General features: G+C 28.0%; 1 protein-coding gene across 2 annotated transcripts in view; it reads left to right on the top strand.

Annotated features, from left to right (window-relative positions):
- The first annotated feature begins 268 nt into the window (after nt 1–268).
- The window catches only part of LOC127284405 (uncharacterized), an 80966-nt gene continuing 67631 nt past the window's right edge, over nt 269–13603 (top strand). For both annotated transcript variants that reach the window (XR_007843477.1, XM_051309815.1), the window contains exon 1: nt 269–529. The gene's annotated coding sequence lies outside the window, so the exon portion shown is untranslated. The remainder of the gene's footprint in view (nt 530–13603) is intronic.

Raw genomic sequence — 13603 nt, 5'->3', positions numbered from 1 at the left:
AACTAATTCTAAAGCAAAAAGTGAGTCACTAATTTAAATTAGTAAACATTTTTACTAATTCAGATTTAGAGAGTACGTCATTTATGTATTATACGTAGAAAACCTCTAGAAAGCACTTTTACCCATCTCTGGTTGCCATGGTAACCTGCAGGCAGACAGCCAAAAAGGTGTGAGTGCGCCTTTAAATAAATATATTTTTCGATCTTTTCAAGTCTATTGTGCGTTGGCCCAAACGAATTTCATAAAGTTATTTTGCGTTAGCCTTAAGTCCCAGAATGGTATAAAAAGATAAATAATCAAGTTTTTGACAGATGTCATGTACTGTTTTACTTCTTTTATGAATTATTATTTTGTTCTTAAAAAGTTTCCTTTCTGTCTCATTATTGTTGAGATCTAACTGAGGAATATACTGTTATTTTTTATTTTAAAAACTTTTATAAGCATTTTTTAAAAATGTTAATATAATTATGTGTGCATAGTTAGTGAAAAGTTTACTTTTTAATAATCCTGTATTTTTACTGTTTTACTTGTAAGTAGACTGTGTAACAAGTTTTCAATATTTTACGTAATGTTCAATTAATTAATAGAATAAGTAAAGCTAAAAATGAAACAACATATTAATCCATATAAGGTTATGTTTCAGTTTTGGTGAAATAATAATATATAATATAATAACATATTTATTAAAATATGCTTTTATTTATGAATTTTTTAATTTTATTCATAAATAAATTTAATTTTTATCATTTAATAAGTGCAGTAGGAAAAATTTGCAAGTTTTTAAAGATTCATAATTAAAAAACTGTCTTTAAACTTATCAAAGTGTAAATTACCTAGATTGTTTTAAAAAATAATGTACCAGGTAATTGAAAATTAATCCATTTTAGTTAAAACTTTTAAATTAAATATTTTTAATACTAAGCAAAATATATACTTACAATTTGATAATAAATAACAATTTGCAAAACAATTAATATTTAAAAAGTTTAATGGTTTTTTTAAAATTAATTTTTTAATGTTGTTATTACATCTTAAATCTCCAATTTCTAATAATTAATTTCATACAAAAAAAGTTATTTTATAATGTTATAATTAATTAACTAAAATAATAAAAAATATTAAAATCCCCGTAAAGAAATCTTTTTTGAAAAAATTTTGCAGTACCTATAAATAAAAACTAACCTGAATTTTAATCAATAACATATTTCTTGAAAACGAAAACAATTATTATTATTATTATGTATCACATGTCATAAAATACTAAATTTTTAATTTTAAAAACCTCACTTTTAACCTAAATCAGAGCCACCGACGAGGATGTAATGGTTATACGGCTAAAAATGAATTCTTTTCTATTTCCAGTACACATAAGTCAATAGAAAAGAATTCAAACTTCCTATTTTTCTTATTGCGCAAAGTTCTTTATTTTCAAACTTACTGGCAGCGAATAGAAAAAAATTAAATGTTTGGAGAGTAAATTTTAAATGTCTATTCCTTTCAATCGCCAGCTTTAAAATTTCTAAAGCGTATTGAAAAGAATAAGAAATTTGAAAACTGATGTACATGTGGTTATTTCTATAAATTGACTATATATCAGGCCATTTGGAGCGCATTTAGAAGAATAGAAAATGTGGAGAATAAATGAGGCATTTCTATGTTTTACAATTAACTGTGTCAGGTTATATGTATAATTCAGAGTATAAATTTTGGCCAAGTCAATTAAGAAGAATAGATTTTTCTACTTTTTTTGCTTTATCGAGGAATTGAATAAAAACGTAAATTCTCCCATTAAAAAAAATTGGAACTCTGATTTCTTTTCAATTATTCGCTTCTTACGGGGTTTTTACTCCAGAAATAGTACAATTTACTCTTGAAATAGTAAAAATTATTCGGGACATAGTAAATTTTACTATTTCTGGAGTAAAAATTGTCAGAAATGCGCAGAAACTGCGGATAGTTCCGGTTTTACATTTAAAGTAGTAAAAGTTACTTTATTCGTTTTTCCATTTTTCTCCATGTATATTTGTTACAATTTTTCAGTATTTTTTATTTTCTTAACTAAACATTTTTACATTAAGGGGTTAAACCACTTTGACCCGACCAAAAAATACGCTTTTTCAACAATTTTTATTGAAGAATAGAAATTTTTTTAAGAAAATTAAAATACAGTAGGGTATTATACTACTCTTGAACTGCAAAAAAAAAATGTTATTTATTTTTTTTTCAAAAATGTCGGTCTGACAGATGATATGGCGAAGTGCTTCAAAAATGTATCGCCATGCGGTGGGCACTATACCTCGGTCCAGAATTGAGCTAGATCAAAATAAAAAAAGCATTAGTTTCTGCAGCTCAAAATCTAGCGAAATACGTATCCGTTTTAAGAAAAATGCATTTTTCGCAAAATGGCATTGATTTGATGGAAAAAGTGCTTATTTTTGCCAAAATTTTGTTACTTAAAGTTGTCTAGAAAATTTAAATATTAATATTTCAAAATATCCGTGCGTAATTCGCTAGATAATTATATCACAAACAAAATTAAAAAAACTAAGAGGATCGATTGAAATTTGTGGCAGCTAGAGTGCCCACCGATTTTTCAAATGTAGTTTTGAGAAAAACGCGTTTAAAGTTTTCTTAACAGTTTGGTTCTAATTAACAATGATTAAATTAAAAATTACCTCTAATTAGTTACGCCGGGTCCATATAGCATATCATTTATATGCCTATAAGGTGTACTTTAAGAGAAAAAAATTTTTTTGATTCTTTTTAAATTTCAAAGTGTAACCCCTTGAGAGAAATTTGTGTAAATCCACGTTATTCAAGATTTTTTTTACAGAAAAGTGGTAAAGTTTATTGAATTGAAATAAAGGATACCTTAAAGTGTATAATATAAGCTATATATAATAATTTTTTAAATTAAAAATATTACAAATTTCGGCGTTACAGGCGTTTGAAGTTTCCCACGTGAAAAGATTACCGGTAAACTCCGCGAAGTAGCTCCGCGGAATTTCCGCAGAGCAGCTCCGCGGATTTTCCGCGAAATTTCCGCAAATTTTTTTTTTTGCATAATAATATATTTATGTTATTATTTAAAGTAATATAATATTAAATTCAATACATTCTATTTAAATTACGTTTTATACTTTAGTTAACAACTGAGACAAGATTTACTGTTAGACACGTCAATTTTTTGAAAAAAAATATTGATAATCTTTAGGATAGTTTCGTGGTTACAATCAGTAAGGATTTTTTAAGGATTTTAACATTTCAAGACATGATGAAAATACGAAGCATTAGAAGAATAACAAATCGATGTCACTCAAGAACTAGGCAGCAGCAAGAATACAATTTTTTGGGGAAGTTAAACATGTCGTATAAAATTTTCATATTACGAAGCCATCAATAAGTAACGGTAACGACCGGGAAATCATTTCTTTTTCCAAACCTTTTTAAGAGCTTATAACCTGTATTTAGATTATAAAGTTATTTTCTGAAAGTTTTAATTGTAACCTAATTTAACCCTACTAAAAATTAAAATATATAATGAGTGAAATAAATTTTATTAAATAAATAGAAATCAGTATCATATGGCAAATGCATTTTTATTTTTTTATTAATAAAATTTTTATATGAAATGAATTTTATTATTGTCTTATAAAAAGGATAAATACAAGTAAAAAACTATTTAATCTATTATATATTTAACTCTCTTTAATGCAATAATCTGATATCAATTTTGAGATTACTTTTTTAAGTAGAAAAGAAAAATACATACATCTTTACCGGCTATAACCGTGAACCTATTTTTATAGTTTTCAATTTTTTGTTAACAAAATTAGTGTCAAAGTCTTCTGTCACTTGTTAACTAAAAATTAAAAAGTAATTTTAAGTAGAATATACACAATTTAATTTTATATTATTTTAAATATTAACATAAATATATTATTATGCAAAAAAAAAATTTGCGGAAATTTCGCGGAAAATCCGCGGAGCTGCTCTGCGGAAATTCCGCGGAGCTACTTCGCGGAGTTTACCGGTAATCTTTTCACGTGGGTTTCGATACAAAAAAGTAGTGTTTTAACTATTTTCTTGAAGATATTATGTATAAAAAAAATAAATATTGCACTAACAGCAAGATTTACTATCACTTGCTAATAATACTTGTTGCTGACAATTGATAAAATTATATTGACAAAAAGACGAAAGAATAGAGTTATCTTGCGCGCATTCAGGGTGGCCAGCCAACCGGGAGAACCGGGAGAAATTTGAATCGGGAGAAAACCGGGAGAAAGCCGGGACTGAAAAATTAATTATGTAAAATATATGAGCAATTCCACGTGAGATTGAAGGGTCTATCCTCCGATTCCATCTATACTACGTGTAATCTAATTCTGAGTCAAAAAAAGAATATTAAGTATTACTAAAAATCGAAAATTAATTATAAAATGTTATTTAGAGAAAGACTGAAAAATACCGTGCCGAGAAGGTATGAAACCTCCGCTAAGTAAACGGAGCCCTATAATAATTTTAAAAATTAAAAACAAATTTTATTTTTTAAATAAATAAATAAATTAAAAAATTTTAATTTTTCAAAATTATTTTTTTTCTCTTAAACTTCAATATTTTCTGAGCAAAAAACGTTTAGGAAATTTTTTTCTAGGACTAAAAGTGAAAAAGTTATGAGTAATTGAAAAAAAAGTTCCACTAATTTTTTAATGCAAATATCTCGAAAAATAATAAATATTTTTTTCAAAATTTTTTTTACTCAATTAGACCCATAACCTCTACCCAAAAACGTAGTATAGAAGGAATCGGAGGATAGACCCCTCAATCTCAGGTGGAATTGCTCATATATCATCAACAAAAATTAACTATTTTTATTTCTCACAATACAACATTTTTTAATTCTGCACTAAAAGAAAATATATAACAAAATTTCGTAAATACTTTTCAATTTAGGGAAAACGTGTCAAACTGGAAAAAAATGATATAAAATATATTAAATCTCAGTAAAGATTTTGTATAATTACTATAAATTATGTTGAAGTTCGTAAATATTTACTAAAATTTGAAATACATTTCTTAAAGACTGAAAAATATTTTCAGAAGTATATTATTTTTTGTATCAATATTTCCTATTTTTACACGTTTTCCCTAAATTGAAAAATGTTTACTAAAATGTCTACTATACTTAATAAAATTTGTTATATATTTTATTTCAATGTACAGAAAAAATGTATTTTAAAACCGGGAGAAATCTCTAATTTCTACCGGGAGAACCGGGAGAAAACCGGGAGGAAAAAATTCTAAAAATAGTGGCCACCCTGGCCATTGTTAACTACATTTAGTAGCATTCGCAGTACTACACTTGTATACTATAGATACATTTATATTTCGAATTATAGATTAGTAAAGTAGAATCATATTCTACCACTTGTAAATTAATTATTAAAGCAAAAAAATGTAGAAAAATTTTCTTCTACACAATTTTCCCCCCTTAAAGGTACCGGGAAGAAAACTCCACCACTGCTTTTAAGTCTAGATAAATAAAATTTATCTTCGAGCGAGTTAATCTTGTATATTTCCCAAAAATTAATGATGTACTGCACAGTGGGGCGGAACCCTGAAAACGTGCCGAAAACTCTAAAATTAAATTATTTTTTAAAAGTATTTGATGTTCATAGTATTTATTCTCTGACCTTTTCTGAATTAAAAACACATTTTATAGTGATCTGCACACAGAGAAAAGATTTCTTTGATTTAAAGAAACCAGTTTCTTTGACTTGTTTTCTTTCATTCAAAATAAAATTTTCTTTGAAACAAAAAAAGCTTCTTAGTTTCAAAGAAAATTTCTTTGATTTAAAAAAATTTTCTTTGAATGAAATAAATTTGTGCATTACATCGAAGAAATTCTAACATTGATATAGGGTCAAAGAAACATTTATTTGAATTAAATAACAAATTTATTTGAAAGGAAGATAATTTTTTTTGAGTCAAAGATAATTTGTTTGAAACAAATAAATTTTCTTTGCATCAAAGAAAAATTTGTCAAAGAAATTGATTTCTTTGAATCAAAAAAATCTTTTTTCTCGGTGTGCAAGAAAATCTTATCCTTCTAATGCTTGTTGAAATCTAGCTTTCGAATTTGTAATAACTGGCAAATTAGAATGAAAAATACATCGCGCTCGTAAAAATACTATATATGTGAACGTCCACGACAAAACAAGGCTTAGCTCCCAAAAAATCAATTTTGAGTTTTTGATGCTAATCGATAGATTTTAAGTTGCTCTTTCACATGCAAAAGTCAGAAATTGTTTATGTCAATTACTTTTGACACTATAACATTCTAAAGACGGGCATGTCAAGCGTGTTCCTTGTTTCTGCTTCTACTTCAATCGCTTGTCCTCTGAAATTTACTTTTGGGAGCTAAGCCTTGTTTTGTCGTGGACGGTCACATATAGCTAAAATTTTATAATTTTTAATTTTATAAATTGGAATCGTCTCATGGAAAGTACTGGAATACATTTGCATAATTTATAATTAATAATATCAATAATTAAAAAAACTTTTTAACTAAGAAATACATGAAAATGTTTAAAAAATTAAGTATAAACTTTTTAAAAAATAATTTAAAAAGCTATGAATCCGGGAAAATAAGGATTACGTAATTTTTTTTAAATTAATTGTTAAACATCCCTGAAACTAATCCCTCAGAAAAAAATTCGTTTGAAACAACAAAAGTTTGGTTTAATGAAACAAAACACTGCATTGCTATACAGTTAACCAAACGTTTGGTTGGTGAAACCAAATTATTTGGTTGAATTCTTTTAGTTGAATCAACGAAATGAGTTACTTCATTTGATTAAATGGTATATTTAATCTAAACAAAAAGTATGTTCATCGGGAAGAAAAAATTTGTTTGATTCAAAAAAATTATTTTGTTGAATGTATTTCTTTGGTTTTAGTAAATATTTTGGTTAAATTAATTTCTATTTTTATTTATTTTGTTCCAAAAATTTTCGAAGGTAAGAAAGTATTTTCTGTTAATAATTTTTGGCTTTTCGTTGTGCAGAGGTTATGTTAGAACTTCCATGCATCATATTTTATATATTTTTTTTCATTTTATTTAGATGAGGGTATAACTGTGGAAACGTTATTAATGTTAGACCCTACGCATAATACTCTGACGGAAAAACTTATACCTCTTAGAGGGAAAAGAATTGTATTCCCTCATCTAAATAAAATGAAAAAAAAATAAAAAATATGATGCATGGAAGTTCAAACATAACCTCTGTACAACGAAAAGCCAAAAATTATTAACAGAAAATACTTTCTTTACCTTCGAAAATTTTTCGGAACTCGCCACAATTCCACTCTTGTAATAATGATTGCACACTTATTACTACACTCATTGTAGCAACACTTAAAACTGAAGTACTTGAAAAACGATTTCTTCACATGCATCTAACCGCGTGACTGAGAAAATTGAACTGAGCTAGGTAGTAGCTTGATGCCATTACGTGCGAAACTTATACATTTGCTTGACACACGTATTTATTTGAGATAACCAAATAAGTTTTTTTAAGTTAGGAAGTTTAAATCATTTTGTCAAATGAAATAAATTTTTCTGTTATGTGAACCAAATTGTTTTTAACTAAATAGTACGCTTAATTCCAATAACTAATTTGGTTAAAAGAAACAAACAACTTTAAATAAAAATTTTGTTTATGGTAATCAAATGAAATCTAAGAATTTATTATAATGAACAAAACTCTTTTATTATTTCAAACGAAATAGGTTGAATAAACTGTTTAATTCAGTCAAAAAAACTTTTCCTCTGAGTGATCCCTGCACAAACAAAACTTGCCCGAATTTGACCCTTTTTGATTTTGATGTATTTTTATTTAATTATTCCAATTAAATTATATAATCCTCTATTGGATTTTCTATTCTCTTCAACTAATATTACAGTTATTAATACTTAAAAAGTTTTTTGGTCGTTGATTATTAATTTGATGTCAGATTTATGAAAATTCAAAATGACTGATCTAATATGGCGGCCAAAAATTGTAAAATGTTAATTATTTTTAACAAACCTTGGAGTTAGGCGGTTTTTTGCGTCACTAATTACTATTCTACAGCAAAACCGATGGAAGCTTGCAAACATTTGCAAGATGCGCAATTAAATTCTAAAACACCTACTCCTGCGCAATAAGTTTATATTTTTCGGATATAACGCTCAATGTTTAATTAAAAAATTGCAAAACTAATTAGTGGAAATATATTTATTTTTTTCTTTATTATTACATCAATATAAATTATTTAACGAAATTGGTTACTTTTTTAAATGAAATATTAGAAAATGTATTTCACGATTTTGACCTATCAGGCGTCTTTATAAAAAAATAACAAATTTTTTTGTTATGGTGTCACCTGAAATGATATTCAAATTCGTAATCAGCGATTTAAAAAAACCCTAAAACTCATTTTTATAAAAATCCATTAATTTTTTAAAAATTAATCCGCCATATTGGATCCACCATTTTGAATTTTCAAAAACTGACTTCAAATTCCTAATCAGCTCCCTCAAAAACATATAGTTACAAAGTTTTGTATAAATCAAAGAATGTTTTGAGGTTTTTGGCACGTTTTCGGGCATCTGCCCCACTGAGCGAGGTTTTTAACAACTCTGCATAATTCTAATTTACTTTTATGAATAGATTCAAAATATTATATGAAAATTGATTTTCAAACATAACTATGAAATATTAAAATTTAACACATTTAACCCTAGAATAGAAATATGATTTTTTTTGCCCTCTAATGGAAAACAGGGGTGGTTTGGATGTCCTTGAAGTAGGCCGGAACATACCATGATATTAGTATTAGTAATTCACTAACTTTTAGGGCTCATTTAGGGCTAACAGGGCTTGCATATCCTAAATTTTAGGCTTTTAATTTATTTCTTAAATTAAGGTTCCTGCCAGCTTCACATTGAAGCTGGCCGGAACCACACATAACTTCTTTATCACTACTCCTACTAACCTCTAACTACAAGGAAAATTAAGGACTCATTATATGCTATCAAAATATTCCATAACCTAATTGAAATATTTTCATTTCCTTAAAAAAATGTTCACACTTGATTTTATTATTTTTTTTTAAACGAGTTTCCGACTAGTTGCAACGTAGGTCCATCAAACCAGAACCATTACAATTACAATTTAGAAAACGGACTACACTAGATTTTTGGGCTTTTTTAGGGCTCCACAAAAAAATATTCCCGATTTTTAAAAATCTTGAAAAAATCTTGAAACTCGTTACTCGGGGGTTTTTAGGGTCGCTAATTACGAATCCGGTGTTAGTTTTCAATATTTCAAAATGGTGGACCCAATATGGTGGACAATTTTTAAAAAATTAAACGTATTCTTTTAAAATTCGTTACTTGGAGATTTCCGGGCTCACTGATTACGAATCTGATGTTATTTTTCAATATTTCAAAATGGTGGAACCAATATGTCAGACGAATTTTTAAAAATTCATCAGATTCACTTGAAACACGTTACTCCGGGGGTTTTGGGGTCGCTGATTACGAATCCGATGACCGTTTTCAAAATTTCAAAATAGCGCATCCAATATGACCAACGAGTTTTAAAAAAATTAAACCTATTCGTTCGAAATTCATTACTTAGTGAACAAGAGTAAATCCCTAACATTAAATACAAGTGAAAACTTTGATCTATTTCCGCTTTTTTTTTCTTTTTTTTACGTGTCCCAATAATTTCGGGCTCTTCAAAATTACCACTTCTCATTTTTGGGCTTCACGCCTAAATTTTAACACTAAAGTAAACTTTGATCAATTTTCATGACTTTTATCTATCTATCTATTTTTTTAGTTAAAAGAGTAGTTTTTGAAAAAGGGTGGAGCCCAAAAATCAGGATGGCTGTTTTTTGAGGAGCCCAAAAATATTTGACCTACAGGATTATATTAGTTTTTTTTTACTTCTGTTTTAGTTAAGAGGGTAGTTTTTGAAAATGGGTGAAGCCCAAAAATTGGGATGGTTGTTTTTGTGGAGCACAAAAATATATTGATCCGATTGAAAGGAAAAAATACAGGAATATGTTAATTTTTTTTATTTCTGTTTTAGTTAAAAGGGTATTTTTTGAAAATTGGGTGGAGCCCAAAATTCGGGATTGCTGTTTTTAAGAAGCCCAAAGATTTTTGACAGGATTGAGACAAAGATTTACAGAATTATGTTAATTTTTAAAAATTTTTACTTCTGCTTTAGTTAAAGGGGTAGTTTTTGTGAATAGTTTTATCCTAAAAAGTGGTGAAGTATGTTTTTGAGGTTTTAAAAAATAATTGACCCCATTGAGAGAAAAAACATCAACATGTTTTTATTTATGTAAAAGTTAGTTCTTCTGCTTTAGTTAAAGTGGTAGTTTTTAAAATTGGGGTTAGGTCAATAATGGGCTTGTATTTTTTTCAGAGGTCCAAAAATATTTTAACCTGATTCACTGTAAAAAGAAGGTATTAAAACAGTACCGATTTTAGGATTCAAAATAGAACCAAATAACAATTTAGTACCTAAAGTCGGTATTAAATTAATAAATTTCGTTTTACAGTATTGAGAAAATAAAATACGGAATTATGTTATTTTTGCAAAATTTCACTTTACTTTTCGTAATAGGGGTAGTTTTTTTTAGAAAGGAATTGTCTCCAAATGTCGTGACTGATCTTTTTGTCAAACGTAAATGTTTTTAACAATTTGGAAGAGAAGATTATTAATATAGGGGAGAGTGGAGAGTTGTGCCTCGTCGAGAGTCGTGCTCCACCTTAATATTTTTAATATGGGAATTAATATGACAAATTTCAATTATTGTCTAAAAGATGTGCCTTTTTCTTCAATTTTCAACGGTGGAGCACAACTCCCCATTGTTTTTGAAAAGTCATAAAACCAGTATTTTCGAAAAACAAGCAAAATTTCTATTTCTGTTTTGAATTTTAATTAAGACATCATTCCACAAGTTATGTTTTTACTTGTACTAAAAGTTCTATATAATAGAATAATAAAAAAAAATTATATAATAGTTTTGATCAAAAACAAAATCTGGAGCACAACTCCCCACTCTCCCCTATTCATTGATTGGCAAGATTACACCTTCGGGGCCATTCAAGTATTACGTAAGCATATTTTCAAGGGTATTCGACCCCCTCTCCCCCAAATAAGCATATTGTAATGGAAAAAATAAGAATTTTATATGGTGCGTAAGCAGCTGAGGAACCCCCCCTCTCCACCTTAGATGCTTACGTAATACTTGAATGACCCCTTCACTGATTTTAAAAGGAGTTGTTTTTGTTGGAGGGGTGAGTTTTAAAAATTGTCTTATTTTTTTGTGGAGCTCAAAAATATAGCGTATTTGATTTTTAGAATTTTTTAGTTTTTACATAGTGGAGGTGCTAGCTTGACGTAAGTGCGCAGCTTTACAAAAAAATTAAATTTTTGGAAAAATTTAAAGAGCCCAAAATTTCTTAATAGGGCCCAAAAATAGCCCTAAAGAAGCCCAAAAATTTAGTGCAGTCTGTTATCTAAATTGTTATTTTGGGCACCTCAAAAACAACCATCCCAATTTTTGGACTCCACCCATTTTTCAAAAACTACTATTTTAACTAAAACGGAAGTAAAAAAAATTAACATAATCCTGTATTTCTTCCTTTCAATCGGATCAAATATGTTTGGACAATTCAAAAACATCCATCCCGATTTTTGGGGTTCACCCCTTTTCCAAAACTACCCTTTTAACAAAAACAGAAGTAGAAAATATAATATAATCCTGTAGTTCTTTCTCTCAATCGGGTCAAATATTTTTGGGCTCCACAAAAACAACAACCATTTTGAAATATTGGAAACTAACAACGGATTCGTAATCAGCGACCCTAAAAACCCCCGAGTAACGAGTTTCAAGCGAATCGGATGAATTTATTAATTCGAAAAATAGGAAAATGTAAATTGCTGATATTAAAATGGGTTGTTTTTGTTGAAGGGGTGATTTTTAAAAATCGGGAATATTTTTTTGTGTAGCCCTAAAAAAGCCCAAAAATATAGTTTAGTCCGTTTTCTAAATTGTAATTGTAAAGGTTTTGGTTTGATGGACCTACGTTGCAACTAGTCAGAAACTCGTTTAAAAAAAATAAATAAAATCAAGTGTGAATGTTTCAATTAGGTTATGGAATATTTTGATAGCATATGAGTCCTAAATTCCTGTAGCAGTTAGGAATTAATTGAAGTATTGATTTAGAATTTATGAGTGTTTCCGGCCAGCTTCACGTTGAAGCTAGCCGGAAACCGAGGGGGAATTTACTAGTTAAAAACGTGTACACTTGACTACCGGTATTACACCTCATATTACCCTTATTACTAAGTTATTACACGTTATTACAGAGTATTACACATTATTACAGAGATATTACAGATTTTTTTGCGTTATTACAGCACCGTAATTACGCATTATTACACGTTATTACACAAGTATTACAGGAAGAGTGTACACTTGACTACCTGAGTAAATTCCCCCTCGCCGGAAACTCGTTTAAAAAAAATAATAAAGTCTAGCAATTTGGTTAAGGAGTATTTTAATAGACCTTAATGAACCCTAAATTTTCCTTGTAGTTAGAGGTTAGTAGGAGTAGTGATAAAGAAGTTATGTGTGGTTCCGGCAGCTTCAATGTGAAGCTGGCAGGAACCTTAATTTAAGAAATAAATTAAAAGCCTAAAATTTAGGATATGCAAGCCCTGCTAGCCCTAAATGAGCCCTAAAAGTTAGTGAATTACTAATACTAATATCATGGTATGTTCCGACCTACATCACGGTCGTGTGGTTTCGCACCCCAGATTTGAAACATTTGTGAAAGGTTACTATTTTACTGAAAAAGAAATTTAGGATAGGGAATTTTTTTGTTTTTCAGTGAGGAAGACAATGGTACAATGGTTTTTAAATAAATTGAAAAAAATGTGAAAAAAGTTGTAAAAACAAACTATAAAAACAGAAATTTCTCAAAATTGACTTTATTTTTGAGTCCTTTAAATTTTAATGATCAAAGGAAGTTATATTTTTTTCTTGCGTCATTTGGTCCTAAAATCTGATAGGATGGTAAAAAATTTAATTTTTGACCATTTTAAATTATAATTTAAAGAATTTTATTAGATATTATTTTTTAGACGAATTTTCATTGTTCGAATTAACCTTTAACATAATTTCTTTTTAAACGAATTTTTACTTAACAAAATTATTAGGTACCGAACTTTCATTTGGCATAATTTTTATTTCACTGAAGATATTTTCACCTATCTTTTTATTTTAAATAATTCTAATTTAACGAATCTTTATTTTTTTTCTAAATTGCAGATGGTCAAAATATACAATCAACAGAAAGATTTCGGCGCGATTTTTAAAATTGATTAATAAGAAATTATCAAGAAAATCATGATAGGTAAATTTAAAAAACAGGGCTAAAATCTTTTTGTTAATTATTTTTTTGCGCATTTGCAATTTTGGATAAATTAAAATTTGGCGTTTTAAAAATTTTATCAAATAACAATTTGTA

The sequence above is a fragment of the Leptopilina boulardi genome, unplaced genomic scaffold (genome assembly GCF_019393585.1).
Source record: "Leptopilina boulardi isolate dan_hultmark-lab unplaced genomic scaffold, ZJU_Lbou_2.1 LbouV2_324, whole genome shotgun sequence".
Lineage (NCBI taxonomy): Eukaryota > Metazoa > Arthropoda > Insecta > Hymenoptera > Figitidae > Leptopilina > Leptopilina boulardi.
The sequence above is the reverse complement of the archived record's forward strand: the minus strand, read 5'-3'. Positions and strand labels throughout refer to the sequence as shown.